Source organism: Triticum aestivum, chromosome 1D (genome assembly GCF_018294505.1).
Source record: "Triticum aestivum cultivar Chinese Spring chromosome 1D, IWGSC CS RefSeq v2.1, whole genome shotgun sequence".
Taxonomy (NCBI): domain Eukaryota; kingdom Viridiplantae; phylum Streptophyta; class Magnoliopsida; order Poales; family Poaceae; genus Triticum; species Triticum aestivum.
In genome coordinates this window covers 275062278-275068119 of record NC_057796.1, presented here as the reverse complement: position 1 = coordinate 275068119, position 5842 = coordinate 275062278, and positions in this window count along the sequence as shown.

Genomic DNA, 5842 nt, shown 5'->3' with positions numbered 1-5842 from the left:
CACGCTTTGTATTCTTTCAGTGCTGCTTTCTCTTGAACCGATATGATTTGAACCGTGTCCCTATTTTGATTTGGCAAGACAATGAAGTGACCATGGGACATAGATATATGTTTGTTTGATGCTTTTATAATGTTAATCTTGTCCACCTTACTAATGATCTGGTTCACCGAAATGAGTTTCATATACTAGTACATGCTAAACATGTTATGTGTCTGCTTGTTTCTTCTTTCAGAATGCTGATAGAATATTGGGGAAGAGTGCCTTATTAAGCAATGATAAAGGAAGTAATGCAGATAAGGTTCAGGATCGTGAGACATCCTTGTTGGTCTCCAACAAAGCTGATAAAACAACTAAGGAAAACTATCTTGAAGACAGTGAGGCAACCCCAAAGTCCTGTCTTGGTTTACTGTTCGAGTTACTGGCCACTACCGCTTGCACAAGCTATTCAAACTCACTATCTAAATCAGTTCGATTTCTTGAGTCTCAAATACAAGCTGAAAGACATCGATCAGCTGTGCTGCGACAAGTAGCGGAAGGACTGCGGAAGTCCCTAGAGCATTCAGATGCATACTTTCTGGTGCAACAGCAAGCGTTGGAGGATTTTAGCGCCAAACAGGACAAAGCTAATAAGCTTGCTAAGCTTATTGCCAGCATGGTGGATACCCAGGATAATGTTTCTTGACCTCTTCTGAAGTTGTTTCAGTTATGGACTTGTTTTGCTGCCGCATTTATTTGCACTGGTGGCCAATTTTGTCGGCCAGTGTATGTAATATGCTGCTTTGTTCCCTATATTTGCACTGGTGGCGAACTTTGATGCCCAGTGGATGTAATATGTGTAATAGTTGTAATAGGCTAGCGTTAGTTGCTTGCTTATTTATTTCCTTATTGTCTTGTTTAGTTGTTTGCTTGTAGTCACTGCAGTTCTTTTTTCGCGTTTTTCTAGTGGCCACAATAACCTATTTTTGGTAACTAGGCCACAATAATCATGGCAACACACGGACTGTTGTAACCATGGGCCTCCTGCGGGCCGTAGGATCCATGGGCCTTCTAGGGGCCGTAAGATCCATGGACCTTCTAGGGTCGAAGGATCCATTGGCCTTCTACGAGCCGTAGGATCCATGGGCCTTCTACGGGCATATAATCATTTCGTCAAACATGGGTCTTACTATTCGTGGACCATAACGGGCCGTTAATAGGCCGTATTTGATAACGCTATGAAAACAGCCCAACGGGTTAACGGGCCACAAACGGGCCGAATGTAACCACGGGCTGTATTTGGCCCACAAACGGAACAGGCCAGTAACGGTCCGTATCTAACTGTCTAGAAATGAGCCCAAGAATAAATGGGCCCTTAGAAGGCCGAAAGTTAACACGGGCTGGAAACGGCCGACGGAATAATGGGCCGTTAATGGGTATAAAGCGATACACTGTTCATTATGGGCCAGTTTCATCTCGGGCCTTTAATGGGCCGAGAGTTACAAAGGGCCTCATATGGGCCGAAAGACATCATGGGCCGAACATGGGCCGGAAGTTACAACGGGCTGGAATCATATTGGACGGCCCAGATGAAGCTACTGGGCTTAATTCTGATAGGCCGTAACGGGCCGGTAATTAGCGGGTCGTAAATGGGCTATATACGAACAGGCCGTTAACAGGCTTTCCGTGGGCCGGCCTGTTACCTTTTGACCAAGTCAAACGGGCCGGCCTTTTCACCGAATGGGCCTCTGTTGGGCCGTGCCACGTGTCGACGTATCATAGGCGCCTCATGTCCAATGAGTGGATGACATATGTCCCAACGGTGAGCCAACACTTGTTTCCTCTGGCCAATGAGAATTTTACACATGGAAAATACCCATTGGTCAATGCTGTTAACGGGTTATCGGATCCAAAACCGGACCTGATAGCTTAACGGCAACCTGTTATGGTGGATGCCAAGTGTCGGTCACCCTTGACGAAAGCACTTCTGTGACGCGCGATTTATCGTCATGGAAGTGGACACTTCCGTGATGATAATTTTGGTAATGTCATGGAACACTTCTACAACAGCACAGGTATGACTATCTGGATTCTGTCATAAAATCGTCATGGATATACATGCATGACAGAAAACGTGACCTACAGTGACAAACACGTATCATCATGGAAGTGTATTTTTTTGTAGTGGAGACTTTCTCACCTGTAGTGATGCTTAAGTCTGTCCGAATCATGTTAGCAATTGCCGCATTTTATGATTATGAAATTTGGCAAATGGATGTCAAAACTGCATTCCTGAATGGATTTCTGGAAGAAGAGTTGTATATGATGCAACCAGAAGGTTTTATCGATCCAAAGGGTGCTAACAAAGTGTGCAAGCTCCAGCGATCCATTTATGGACTGGTGCAAGCCTCTCGAAGTTGGAATAAATGTTTTGATAGTGTGATCAAAGCATATGGTTTTATACAGACTTTTGGAGAAGCCTGTATTTACAAAAAAGTGAGTGGGAGCTCTGTAGCATTTCTAATATTATATGTGGATGACATATTGTTGATTGGAAATGATATAGAATTTCTGGATAGCATAAAAGGATACTTGAATAAGAGTTTTTCTATGAAAGACCTCGGTGAAGCTGCTTACATATTGGGCATCAAGATCTATATAGATAGATCAAGACGCTTAATTGGACTTTCACAAAGCACATGCCTTGATAAGATTTTGAAGAAGTTCAAAATGGATCAGTCAAAGAAAGGGTTCTTGCCTGTGTTACAAGGTGTGAAGTTGAGTGAGACTCAATGCCCGACCACTGCAGAAGATAGAGAGAAAATGAAAGTCATTCCCTATGCCTCAGCCATAGGTTCTATCATGTATGCAATGCTGTGTACCAGACCTGGTCTGTGCCTTGCTATAAGTATAGTAGGGAGGTACCAAAGTAATCCAGGAGTGGATCATTGGACAACGGTCAAGAACATCCTGAAATACCTGAAAAGGACTAAGGATATGTTTCTCGTTTATGGAGGTGATAAAGAGCTTGTTGTAAATGGTTACGTCCATGCAAGCTTTGACACTGATCCAGATGACTCTAAGTCACAAACCGGATATGTATTTATATTGAATGGTGGAGCTGTCAGTTGGTGCAGTTCCAAACAGAGCGTCGTGGCGGGATCTACGTGTGAAGCGGAGTACATAGCTACTTCAGAAGCAGCGAATGAAGGAGTCTCGATCAAGGAGTTCATATCCGATCTAGGTGTCATACCTAGTGCGTCGGGTCTAATGAAAATCTTTTGTGACAATACTGGTGCAATTGCCTTGGCAAAGGAATCCAGATTTCGCAAGAAGACCAAGCACATCAAGAGACGCTTCCATCCCATCTCTCATCAAGTGTCAGAAGGGGACATAGAGATTTGCAAGATACATACGGATTTGAATGTTGCAGACCCGTTGACTAAGCCTCTCTTATGAGCAAAACATGATCAGCACCAAGACTCCATGGGTGTTAGAATCATTACTGTGTAATCTAGATTATTGACTCTAGTGTAAGTGGGAGACTGAAGGAAATGTGCCCTAGAGGCAATAATAAAGTTGTTATTTACATTTCCTTATATCATAATAAATGTTTATTATTCATGCTAGAATTGTATTAACCGGAAACTTAGTACATGTGTGAATACATAGACAAACAGAGTGTCCCTAGTATGCCTCTACTTAACTAGCTTGTTTATCAAAGATGGTTATGTTCCTAGCCATAGACATGTGTTGTCATTTGATGAACGGGATCACATCATTAGAGAATGATGTGATGGACAAGACCCATCCGTTAGCTCAACACTATGATCGTTTAGTTTGTTGTTATTGCTTTCATCATGACTTATACATGTTCCTCTGACTATTAGATTATGCAACTCCCGAATACCGGAGGAACACCTAGTGTGCTATCAAACGTCACAACGTAACTCGGTGATTATAAAGATGCTCTACAGGTGTCTCTGATGGTATTTGTTGAGTTGGCATAGATCGAGATTAGGATTTGTCACTCCGATTGTCGGAGAGGTATCTCTGGGCCCTCTCGGTAATGCACATCACTATAAGCCTTGCAAGCGATGTGACTAATGAGTTAGTTATGGCATGATGCTTTATGGAACGAGTAAAGAGACTTGTCGGTAACGAGATTGAACTAGGTATGGTGATACCGACGATCGAATCTCGAGCATGTAACATACCGATGACAAAGGGAACAACGTATATTGTTATGCGGTTTGACCGATAAAGATCTTCGTAGAATATGTAGGAACCAATATGAGCATCCAGGTTCTGCTATTGGTTATTGACCGGAGATGTGTCTCGGTCATGTCTACATAGTTCTCGAACCCGTAGGGTCCGCACGCTTAACGTTCGATGACGATTGGTATTATGAGTTTATGTGATTTGATATGCCGAAGGTTGTTCGGAGTCCCGGATGAGATCACGGACATGACGAGGAGTCTCGAAATGGTCGAGACATAAAGATTGATATATTGGACCATGTTGTTGGGACATCGTAAGTGTTCCGGAGAGTTCCGGATAAAATTGGAGTGCCGGAGGGTTACCGGACCCCCCGGGAAGTTATGGGCCTTAGTGGGCCTTAGGGGAGAGAGAGGGCTGCGGCCAGGAGGTGGCGCCCCCCAAGGGGAGTCCAAATAGGACAAGGGGAGGAGGGCACGACCCCTCTTTCCCTCTCCCTCTCCCTCTCCTTCCTTCTTCTCCTAGTTGGACAAGGAAAGGGGGGAACCTATTCCTACTTGGGGTAGGATTCCCCCCCTTGGGCGCGCCCCTTGTGGCCGGCCGGCCTCCTCCTCCCCTCCTTTATATATGGGGGAAGGGGCACCCCATAGACACACAAGTTGATCTTTAGCCGTGTGCGGTGCCCCCTCCACAATTTTACACCATGGTCATATCGTCGTAGTGCTTAGGCGAAGCCCTGCGCCGGTAACTTCATCATCACCGTCACCACGCCATCGTGCTGACGGAACTCTCCCTCGGCCTCAGCTGGATATAGAGTTCGAGAGATGTCACCGAGCTGAACGTGTGCAGATCGTGGAGGTGCCGTGCGTTCGGTACTTGGATCGGTTGAATCGCGAAGAAGTTCGACTACATCAACCGCGTTACTAAACGCTTCCGCTTTCGGTCTACGAGGGTACGTGGACACACTCTCCCCGCTCGTTGCTATGCTTCTCCTAGATAGATCTTGCGTGATCATATGAATTTTTTTGAAATACTATGTTCCCCAACAAATGGGCCATAGTGGAGGAGAGGAGGCAGGCCACAAGAGGTGGCGCGCGTCCCCCCTTGCCCAAACCGAATTGGACAAGGGGAGGGGGCGCGGCCTGATAATCCCCAAGTGAAGGGAATCATCATAGCAATTTCCAAAGGTGGAAGTGATAAGTATGGAGTGTCGAACCCACAAGGAGCTAAAGGTAAGATCAATATTCTCTCAAGCCCTATCTGCCACTGATACGACTCTACGTGCACCGAACGTTCGCTTCCAACTAGAAACGAGAAATAAAACTACGTTGTGGGTATGAAGAGGATAACTTTGCATGATATTGGTGAGCTAAAATATAAAAGTAGGTGCTGTTATCATAAAGTTAGAATATATTACTAAATATTATAAATAGCGAGTGTGGAATAATGATGGATCGGTTTGCGGAATTGTCCTAGGCAATTGTTAACAAGACCGGTAGTCGTCATTGCAATTTCATATGAGGGAGAGGCATAAGCTAGCATACTTTCTCTACTTGGATCATATGCACTTATGATTGGAACTCTAGCAAGCATCCGCAACTACTAAAGATCATTAAGGTAAAACCCAACCATAGCATTAACATATCAA